Source organism: Crinia signifera, chromosome 19 (genome assembly GCF_055691185.1).
Source record: "Crinia signifera chromosome 19, ASM5569118v1, whole genome shotgun sequence".
NCBI classification, from domain to species: Eukaryota; Metazoa; Chordata; class Amphibia; order Anura; family Myobatrachidae; genus Crinia; species Crinia signifera.
Genome location: NC_139226.1, coordinates 25,570,835 through 25,581,584, shown reverse-complemented (window position 1 = coordinate 25,581,584; position 10,750 = coordinate 25,570,835). Strand labels below are relative to the sequence as shown.

Here is a 10,750-nt window from a genome sequence, read left to right as displayed (position 1 = left end):
TAATGAGATTCCATTGTGAGAGGAGAGTCTCTCTGTCTGGGTGAACTATTAGTAGATCATAGGGATATATGAGGCAACGAATCCCTTTCTGATGAAGGTGAGTCACTACCACTTTCATCAGGCGAGTAAACATGTATGGTGCGTTCAAAGGTCCGAAGACCATCACCGTCCATTGGTAAACTGTGTCCTTCCAGAAGAATCTTTTGAATCTTCTGTGATTTTTGTAGATTTTTGTATTTAATGAAAGGCCTCTTTTTATGAACAGGTTTAGGGCTTTTACATTCAAAACGGGCCTGTAAGAGCCATATAGTTTCTGTACTGGGAAAAGATGACTGGTCCAACCTTTCTTGGTTTTGTCTGCTGATTATATTCTGCCCTGAGATAGTGCTGGGGACAACACTTCATCTAGCAGAGGGCTGCAATTTGTTGTACATATAAATGTTTGACGTGGAAAATGGATAAGAGATAGGGATATATCTTTCTCTATAATTTTTAAAGTCCACCTGTCTGTGGTGATCTGTCTCCAAACTGCTATAGCTTGAAAGAGGCCAAGGTGGGGGTTATGTATAAGTGACTTACCATAGCCTGTGTTTCTCATTGAGAGATTCCTGTTTAAGGACAGTCCGCCTCTTGTGAGCCTTCTCTTGTAGGAGTCTCCTCTTGATCCTCTGGTGGCGCCACTGTGGTCTCAGAATTGGGGACCCTTGAGATGCGAGAAGGATGTATGGGCCTTATAGCATATCTTAACCTTGTTGATTAATTCAGGGCCAAATATCTACTAGGATAGATACCTCTATGGGTTTAGGAGCGAGGTTAGGTAAACCTGCTCTTGCGAGCCAGCATACGCTGCGATTATTTGATATAAAATCCAAAGATTGGCCAATCATTAAAGTGGCTCTAATAGCCTTTAAGAAAGCGTTCTTAGATGGTATTAAGGAATCTAAGGAACCACCATACGCCCCCCTGTTTTTCAGCTTTATCCAGGACAAAAGGGAGGGGACCAGCTGCAATTGATACCTTCAGCTGTATTTTCCTCAGAAGCTTATAAGCAGGGCCACCGATAGGGGTTGCAGTGGGTACAGCTGTCCCGGGTCCCAGCCTCTGGAAGGGCCCGGGCAGCTCATTTTTTCCCACCACAGAACCCCCCCCCCCAACTCCCTCCACTGTGCTGCCTGTGCTGTGTTCGGCACACTAAATGAAGTACAGGCTTCTTCAATAAAGGTCGCCGGCTGCCAATTAAAATGCTACATCAGAGCTTGTGTACCATTAGCCAATCAGAGCGACTGCCGGTACACAAGCTCTAATTGGCTCACCAGCCGGTGCTGCATTTTAATCGGCCGCACTCATCAGGCATTAAAGAAGCCTGTGCTTCAGGACCTGCTGTGTTCAGCAGGAGGGAATAAGGGAGCAGAAGTTGGGCTGTAAGTGAAGGGAGGGAGGTGAAATGAGGTGGTGGGGGTGGGGGAAGATATGGTGGGGCCCAGAGGGGCACTGGCTGGAAATTAGTCCCGGGCCCCAAAATTCCTAGTGGCAGTCCAACTTATCAGTAGCATCACTTTGGGTTCTTTCCCCAACTAGAGCTAAGTGCTGGGACAAATTCTGGAGCAAAGAGAGCTGGTATAGCAGGTATACCAGTATGGTTTCTTAAAACCATCTTGTCCTCTTTGTCCATCTTGTCCTCTTGTGAGCAACTTGGTCGGAACGTTTGTTTTTTGTGGTATGTTTCCTCACTTTGTTCTGAGGAAAGTTTGAGTGAGACAAGATGGCTGCCTCTCAGACTGTGAGCTGACCCTGCTCTCCTCAGAGCAGATAGAGACTAAGCTCTTTTTTGCATTTTATAATTAATTCCTCTGAGGAGGAACTGTCCTAAAAGTCCTATATAGAAACAGACACACAGTCCTCCATCCTGTCCAGGGCTGCCATTAGATATTGTAGGGCCCGGGACTGACAAAATCCCGCCCCTCTGCCCCTACCAAGCCCCTCCCCTGCTGTGTATTAAAATGATACCTGCGATGGTGGCAGCAGCTTCTCAGGCTTGTCCTCCTCCAGCATCTGGCATGCTGAGCGCCCACACTGTAAGCCATGTCTAGGTGTGGCGAGCTGCAAAGGACCTGCGGCCTGCCGCTGTGTAGTGGGAGAGGGTGTCTGCAGTGAATGCGTGAAGGTGTCTGCAGTGAATGGGTGAAGGTGTCTGCAGTGAATGGGGGTACTGGCGGGCTGCTGCCCGGGCCCTACCCTCTGTCAGAGCGGCCAGGCCTGGTCAGTTGTACCCATAGCACCCCCCTATCGGCGGTCCTGATCCTGTCAGCGCTAAAGAAAAAACTGAGCTAGGGGGAGGGATCTGGCGCTCAAGGGAAGGTGCGTGCACGGGTGACCGGCATGCATGTGCTCGGTGCAAGATAGACAGTAAAAAGGTACACACCAAAAGATCGACATACAATAGGTCGATGTTGACAAAAGGTCGGCATGCAATCGGTCTAAAGGGTCAAAAGGTCAACGCAAGCAAAAGACGACCATAAAAAAGTAAACACGCAAAAAGGTCGACATAAGTTTCACATGCGAATTCGCATGCTAGCTCGATGGTTGTGAAGTGCGTATGCGCATTTCTGTGCATGTGCACATGCTGGGTGCCTGCGGCCACGACGAACAGGGTGTCCACTTGGCGCACAGACCCAACACTGCAGATGAGGGGCATGGGTGGTGGCGGGTAGTCGCGCACATGGGAACGCTCCGCGGATGTCAGCTGCCCGCCTTGAAGTTGAAGCTTCTGATTACTGTTCCTAATACCCCAAATATCAATAAGCCATTGATAGACTAGACCAGAGGTGGGCAATGAGCGGCCCTTCAGCTGTTGATGTACTACACATCCCAGTATGCCTTGCCTTAGTTTTGCTATTTAGCCATGCTGAAACTGATGCAAGGTATGCTGGGATGTGTAGTTCATTAATAGCTGGAGGGACGCTTATTGCCCACCACTGGACTAGACGCACCTTGCAGCATGCAGCAATACTCACAAGCCAGGTCCAATGTCACTGCAGGACTGGTCTCATTGTTTGACAAGTTAGATCCTGTACAAGTGAATTGTCCACTGTCCTTCCTGGAGACAGGGCTGATAGTGAGATTGGAGTTCGGGGGAGAGACGCTCTGTGTAATGGTATATGATGGATGCTGGGTCCCATCCAATAGTTCTCCATTCTGTCGCCAGGAGAATGTGACGGCTGAGCCTTGGGCGGAGCAATGCAGAGACACAGAATCCTCTCCCTCCCAGAGCAGGTCTGATGTGTTACTGCGCAGCGTCACCGCGGAGACCGCAGCTGCAATCCAGAGACAGAATAAGATGGCAGAACAAAGTAGATAACTAATAGGTAAATAATTTATACATAATATGTACTTTATTCAGTACATGAGTGTAGTATAATGTATCATGTACTTCATAGGAGACAAACCCCATGTTCAGCTGTCCAATCAGAGTGCAGCTGCTCTGGTTAGAATGACTGGCTGTAATTGCATTGTGACTTCTCTACGGAGCCGTCCAATCAGAGTGCAGCTGCTCTGGTTAGAATGGCTGGCTGTATTTGCATTGTGACTTCTCTACGGAGCCGTCCAATCAGAGTGCAGCTGCTCTGGTTAGAATGACTGGCTGTAATTAAGTAATTTGCGTTGTGACTTCTCTACGTTGCTGTCCGCTGCTTTCAGCATTAATATGTGTCTTTTATACCCCTTTTCACATCACGAATGTCAGGTCTCATCCAGGATTTGGACACGGGTCCCCGTTAGCGACTTGGCTTACAACATGGGACGGAGCGGCAACGTGTCATCGGGGGGGATGGGGGAAGAGGCAGCACTTGGAGCAGACACTGCCTACTCCCTAAAGTGTGAACGGGACCCAGATCCCCCGACTCGGGTTACCTCATCACACTGCACAGCAACCCAGGTCCGACCCAGGTTTAACCCTTCTTTTATCCCGGGTTAGAATGCCGGTTACTGGACCCAGCTATTATGAGAAGGCCCATTCACACCGCAATAGGTTCAACTCAGCAACAACCCGGGTTGGACCTGGGTTATTTGTAGGATGTAAAAGGGGTATTTCTGAAACCCTTTGTGTTTCTTGGGATTTGGGGGCTCAGTTCCTATGCGCATGGGACCATGCATTAGATCAGATCTAAAACACGTGATTTTGCCTGATTTCACCCGATTTCTCTGCCCAATGTATCAGAATCAGGTGAAATCGGCCCAAATCGCATAAGTCTATGGTCATCTTAAGTGTGAGAGATCAGGGCCGTAACTAGGGGGGGGCTGGGGGGGCACGCGCACCGGGCGCTGGAGGCAGGGGGCGCTGGAGGCAGGGGGACGCTGGAGGCAGGGGGACGCTGGAGGCAGGGGGACGCTGGTGTGACCAGCGGCAGCAGCGGGGAGCTAGCGCCGCAGCCGCTGCCACATCAAAGATGGCCGCCCGCCGCCGCCCCCTCGTCTCCCCGCTTCCCCGCTGCCCTGCTCCCGTCCCCTCACGTCTCCCCCGCTGTGTATGCGGGAGAGACGTGCTGCTGCGGTATTGCATATGCTGCTGGACCGCTAGCCAATGGCCGCTCGCAGTCCAGCAGCCACCAGTTGATTGGCTGCTGGACCGCGAACGGCCATTGGCTAGCGGTCCAGCAGCGGGAGTTAGAAATGTTAAAATCATACAGCACAGCAGCAGCACGTCTCTCCCGCGAATACAGCGGGGGAGACGTGAGGGGACGGGCAGGCAGGCACAGGCACACTGACAAGCCTGCCTGCCTGTCTGCCTCCCGCAGGCGGGGGAGGGGGGGGTTCTATCCCCCTTGGCAACGAGCACACTGGCATTCTATCCCCCTTGGCAACGAGCACACTGGCACATATCTATCCCCCTTGGCAACGAGCAGAGGCACAGATCTATCCCCCTCGGCAACGAGCACAGAGGCACAGATCTATCCCCCTCGGCAACAAGCAAATTCAGTCCACCTTGGCATCGGCATGAAGCCCCTGGCATTGAGCATATAGGTAAGTGGCACTTATGTGTCAAATGTGTATGGTGTGTTATACAGTATGTCATGGGCATTGCGTCGTGTTATATAGTATGACATGGGCATTGCTTAGTGTTATAAAGTATGACATGGGCATTACGGAGTATTTATTTGTAATGGGCATTGCGGTGTTATATAGTATGTCATGGGCATTGCGTAGTGTTATATAGTATGTAATGGGCATTGCAGTGTTGTATAGTATGTAATGGGCATTACGGTGTGGCTGGGGGCATGGGGGCTGGGGGCATGGCTAGAGGCTCACAGAGCCTCTGGGTCATGCCCCCATAGCGGCAAAATGGGGGCGTGGCCTCGCGGGGGAGCAGCGATTATAGGCCACGCCCCCAAATTAGGCCACGCCCCCGAAAATTTCGACGCGCCTCCGGCGCGCAGCATCACTAGGGTGGGGGGGGGGGCACCAAAAGACTGCCTTGCCCCGGGCGCCGGAAACCCTAGTTTCGGCCCTGGAGAGATGCATCTCACTCAGTGTATGCACTTACCCTTGTGCAGCACTGATATACATCTGTATCCAAATTAATATACAGTATGCAGTAATTGTACTTAATTCCAGTTCTGCATCAGGGTGGAAGTGTATTATTGGTATACCGGCATTGGTTATTCTGTGGCGGGAAGGGGATTTATGATATAATTCTTGCATCATTGTATAGAGTAGTTTGTGCATAGATGCAGTTACCTAACAGCAAACACTGTAGCCACAAAGCAGAGAGACATCGTAAAGTAATGTCCTCTATTTACTAACATTCTCCATTTCCATGTATCACTCACCGGCCAGGCTGAGCTGCACGCCATTGCTGGTAACGCTGTTTGCAGGGTTTGTAGCTGTGCAGGTGAAGTTTCCATTATCATTGGCTGAGACAGGGCTGATAATGAGGGTGGAGTTATCCTGGATGAGAAGGTATCGGGGGTCCTGAGGCAGTGCTGCCCCCTGTAGGCTCCAGGAGAAGCTGACGTTTGTACCGGCACTAGAACAGTGCAGCAAAGTTGAATTAATTCCTGGCCAGACCAGCGAGTCTGATGCGTTACTGGTCAGGATCACCCCGGAGACCGGCACTGGTGATGACATCACAAAGGTCACATTGCACAAAGAATAACACATTGAACCTAATTCAGACCTGATTGCTATCTGAATATTTGCAGATGTCCGCCTTTCATATAGAAAGAAAACTCACCCTGTGCAATTCTGCGAGTGGATTGCAATAATTTAGCAATGCGCTATCTTGTCGCGCATCCCCATGCAATTCTCTCACCATCTAATGATTTTCCCAGTCTGCAGCATTCCCAGTAACTCCTACCCTTACACAACTCTGCGACAGAGACCGGCTGATCCAGCCCGGCGCTGATGTCACACACCCTCCCTTAAAAAGCTTAACACTCCCAGAAAATGGCTGGTGTCCACCACAAATGGCGGCTTCCTGTCCATCAAATTGCTAAGGGATCGCAATGAGATATTTTCAATATTTCTGGCGCTGTTTTTGGTCGCACATGCGTACAACAATCTGTACGCATGTGCAGTCGTTCCATAATTGATAGGATTGCGAATTTGCACAAAAGCAATCAGGTCTGAATAACCCCCACTCTACCTAGAATTGTTATGTAACCATACCTCCCAACATGACCCATTCCAGGACAGACAAAAGGCTTTGTTGCTGGACTTTGCCAGTGGAGGCTCCAGAAGCTGCAGTTCAAATAGAGAAGTCAAACCTACTGACACCTCTAACACTGACAGCCATCGGCTAGGACTCAGTGGCAGTTGGTGTGGCTCCCCTATGGGAATTCTAGCCTGCGCTTAACGGAAATCTCTGCTGCAGTCCTCTAATCCCACCTCACGGTCCCAGTCATGGCTTCAGAATAAAGGATTCTACAGGTAAGACATAAATCCCCTTATTATGTTCCTCATTCATCAGACTCTTACCTATTACATACATATACACAGAGTTACTGCTCCTGGTGCTGGCCGGGTTCTGGATGGTGCAGGTGTAGGTACCAGTGTCCCCCCCTGTGATTGGCTGGAAGTCCAGGAATGACCCCCTGCAGGTCACATGGGGCTTAGAGCAGACGTCCTCTTTGTCGCTATGAAAAGTGTAGCTGGTTACATCCTGTCTGCCAGAGTCACAGCGGAGGGTCAAATCCCTGCCGGCGATACAACCATCTGGTGCATTGACCCCGAGAACTGGTGGATCAGTGAGGGCAGCTGGAACACAAAAGAACATCAGTGGTGGTTGCTGAAGCCTCTGATCTGTTCTTCTGGGGTACAAGAAAACCTGGTTCTCCCATCGGACATTACATTGGTTCTCCCATCGGACAATGATATCAGACAAAATGTTATGCTAATTAATTCTGATTTAATTTCTACAAAAAACATTAAAATATAGCAATGAATGAGATTCTCAAGGGAAAGGGCAGTAGGGGGTGTTTAATTGGTGAGTTCAGACATCCGTTGCAAAGTACCGATTACTGGAACTTTGTGCATAAGCAAGATCCATTCTGTGCTTGGGGTGTCCTTTGGCCGAATCCTCCAGAATCTTTACCTGGATCTGTGGTACTGATCACGCTTCTGCAAGCACACACAACTCAAGTCTATAGAATTTATAAAATTATCAAAAATAACAGTATTTAAGAAAACGTAGTGTAATAAAAGCATAGAATTATTGATGCGTTGATTTCTTTTTTTAACAAAGTCTAATAAGGCAATGGTATTAGGAAGCACAACTGCAGGAAATATTATTCACAATGAGTAAAACTTACCATATATAAAGTTGGCTACACCCTAGAAATACAAGGAATTACATATATACTCTTCACTCAAAGGGGTGTGGATCAGTTGGTCACCAGCAAGTTGTTATGGTTCTATGTGTCCCATTATAGAACCATATTCTCATTATTTTTATTAAGTTTTTTATATCATGTATGAATAAATTAGATTACCAATATTCCATTGATTCATTTTCAAATTATTATTAGCACTACTCTTCAGCGTTTGGTTGCAGCTCAGAAATCAACTGAAGCTAAGCTGATGAGTTGCACCAGTGAGCTGCCTTTAGAAATGGTTTCTGTAGACAGGTGAAATGCTCCTGAAGGTTACCTAGCTGCCCAGGTGATAGGCTGGGGTCCAAGATTACGATATGTTATCTAAATTGTTATTTTGATTGTGAAAGAGAACGCTGTAACCTGCTCCTGCTGGAAAATCTGTGCCTGCCCAAACAACCGCTGGAAAAATAAAAGTTTTGTTTTCAACCTTTTATTCTTGCTATCTAAACCTTGTCACATTTGGCACCCAAACAGGGACACATGTGCTGGAGATACTACAGGGCAAAGGGTTAGGGTATAGATGAAAGACAACTTCTAGGTTGACAATCACTAGGTTGACCACTTATGTAGGCACCTAAGAATGGTCGACATACTGTAGGTTGACATTGACAGTAGGTTGGCTCAAGCTTTAGGTGGACGTGGACCTAATGAGCTAGACATTGTCTATCATCTATACCATAAACGCTAAGCCTCCTAGGGTTCAATTGTGAAGGCTATCTCGACTGTAACATGAGGAATAATGGGGCAGATGTATTAAGCCTTAACAAGAGATAAATGCAAGTGTGATAAGGAGAGATAAACATCCAGCCAATCACCTGCTAACGGCCATGTTACAGGCTGTGTTTTAAAAAAGTCAGTAAGTAGCTGATTGGCTGGTCGATTATCTCTCCTTATCACCCTTGCATTTTTTATTGTTAATACATCTTCCCCAATGAACCTATAGTCCATAGTACTCACCATAGATGTTCAGCTGAATCTGTTGTGTGTAACTCTGGGTAAATTCGGCATTTTGAGCAGTCAGTGTGTACATCCCCTGATCAGCGTATGTGATACTATCCAGTCTCAGGCTTCCATTCCTATACATCTCGCATCTTCCCACATACTGACCATAACACCGAGGATCTCCATTAGGAACCAGGTTAGCTACTAGGACATTGCCTCCAGCAGCACTGACAGTATTCCATATTATTGTATATGGTTGGAATGGTATAATCACATGAAAGATAACCGATCCCCGAGAGCTCCGTCCACCACCTGATCAGCGGCAGCACCTGCAGGGGATAATGCAGCACATCAGCATCACTGCGCTTACACAAATAAATCAAATGACTGTGTCCATATGATTGTCACAAGCTCACATAACATATTCATTTGCTGATGTTTGTTTAGTTCCCAGTAATACACTGACAGAACCATGTCACATATACTGTAAGACAATTATAGGTTAACACAGGAGAACTACGTGAATGTTACCTGGAATTACTGCTCCCAGCAGCAGCATACAGGGGAGGATACACGTATAGAGACCCATTGGCGATGCCTCCTGTCTGGGTCTGGTGCTGCTGTCTCTGCCTCTGTGCCCCAAACTGGAACCTTTCACCAGGTCTGGATCACTTCTTCTGAAGGGAATTCTTAGAGATATTAATTAAAAAGCAGATTACAGGGATAATGCAGTGTAATATTATACACAGCTTCCTGGTAGCTCTGCCAATAACTCACATCTTATGTACATAACACTATCCAATGTGTACTGAGGAAGTAGGACACTATCAGAGCATACCTCCCAACTTTGTAGCTGCAGAAATAAGGACACTCGCGGGTCCGGCCGCGGGTGGGACAGCGGGACAGGACCCGGTAATCGGGACTGTCCCGCTGAAATCGTGAGTGTTGGGAGGTATGTCAGAGGCAAATGACCAAACAACCATGGCCAGTGCTACAGAACAACCTATGTCTGTGATTCACTGTGAAAGATGCAGAATTGCTTCCTATCCCTTCCGGATCTCCTGTTTATTCATAAAGTCACACTTTATATCTTTACTGCCATAAAAGCAGCTCATCAAATCAGATGAATATACTCCCAGGTTATCACCCCCATGTTCTTACCTCTTGTCTTGGTCAAACGTCCACCATTGGCCATGAATGAGAAAGGTTTGTATCCTTCACTACACCCCATACACCTTTCTTTCCTCCACCTGCACCTCTCACTTCCTCTCCTTTCCCTATCACCCTTGCACCTCTCACTTCCTGTGCTCTACACCTCAAACACTTCTCCTTCCCCCTATCACCCTGCACCTCTCACTTCCTCTGCTCTACATCTCAAACACCTCTCCTTCCCCCTATCACCCTGCACCTCTCACTTCATGTGCTCTACACCTCATACACCTCTCCTTTCCCCTATCACCCCTGCACCTCTCACTTCCTCTGCTCTACACCTCAAACACCTCTCCTTCCCCCTATCACCCTGCACCTCTCACTTCCTCTGCTCTACACCTCTCCTTCCCCCTATCACTCTGCACCTCTCACTTCCTCTGCTCTACACCTCATACACCTCTCCTTCCCCCTATCACCCCTGCAACTCTCACTTCCTCTGCTCTACACCTCATACTCCTCTCCTTACCCCTATCACCCTGAACATCTCACTTCCTGTGCTCTACACCTCTCCTTAACCCTATCACCCCTGCACCTCTCTCTTCCTCTGCTCTACACCTCATACACCTCTCCTTCCCCCGATCACCCCTGCACCTCTCTCTTCCTCTGCTGTACACCTCATACACCTCTCCTTACCCCTATCATCCTTAACATCTCACTTCCTGTGCTCTACACCTTATACACCTCTCTTTCCCCCTATCACTCCTGCACTTCTCACTTCCTGTGCTCTACAC

The 10,750-nt window shown here is 48.3% G+C and overlaps 1 long non-coding RNA gene across 1 annotated transcript; it reads right to left on the bottom strand.

The window, feature by feature from the left end:
• Positions 1–658: 658 nt before the first annotated feature.
• Positions 659–5,895, bottom strand: LOC146041755 (uncharacterized). The gene is made up of 3 exons (XR_014463576.1): positions 5,826–5,895; positions 3,015–3,314; positions 659–703 (listed from the first exon to the last, which is right to left on the bottom strand). It is a non-coding gene; the product is annotated as an uncharacterized LOC146041755 (long non-coding RNA).
• Between the last annotated feature and the right edge of the window lie 4,855 nt (positions 5,896–10,750).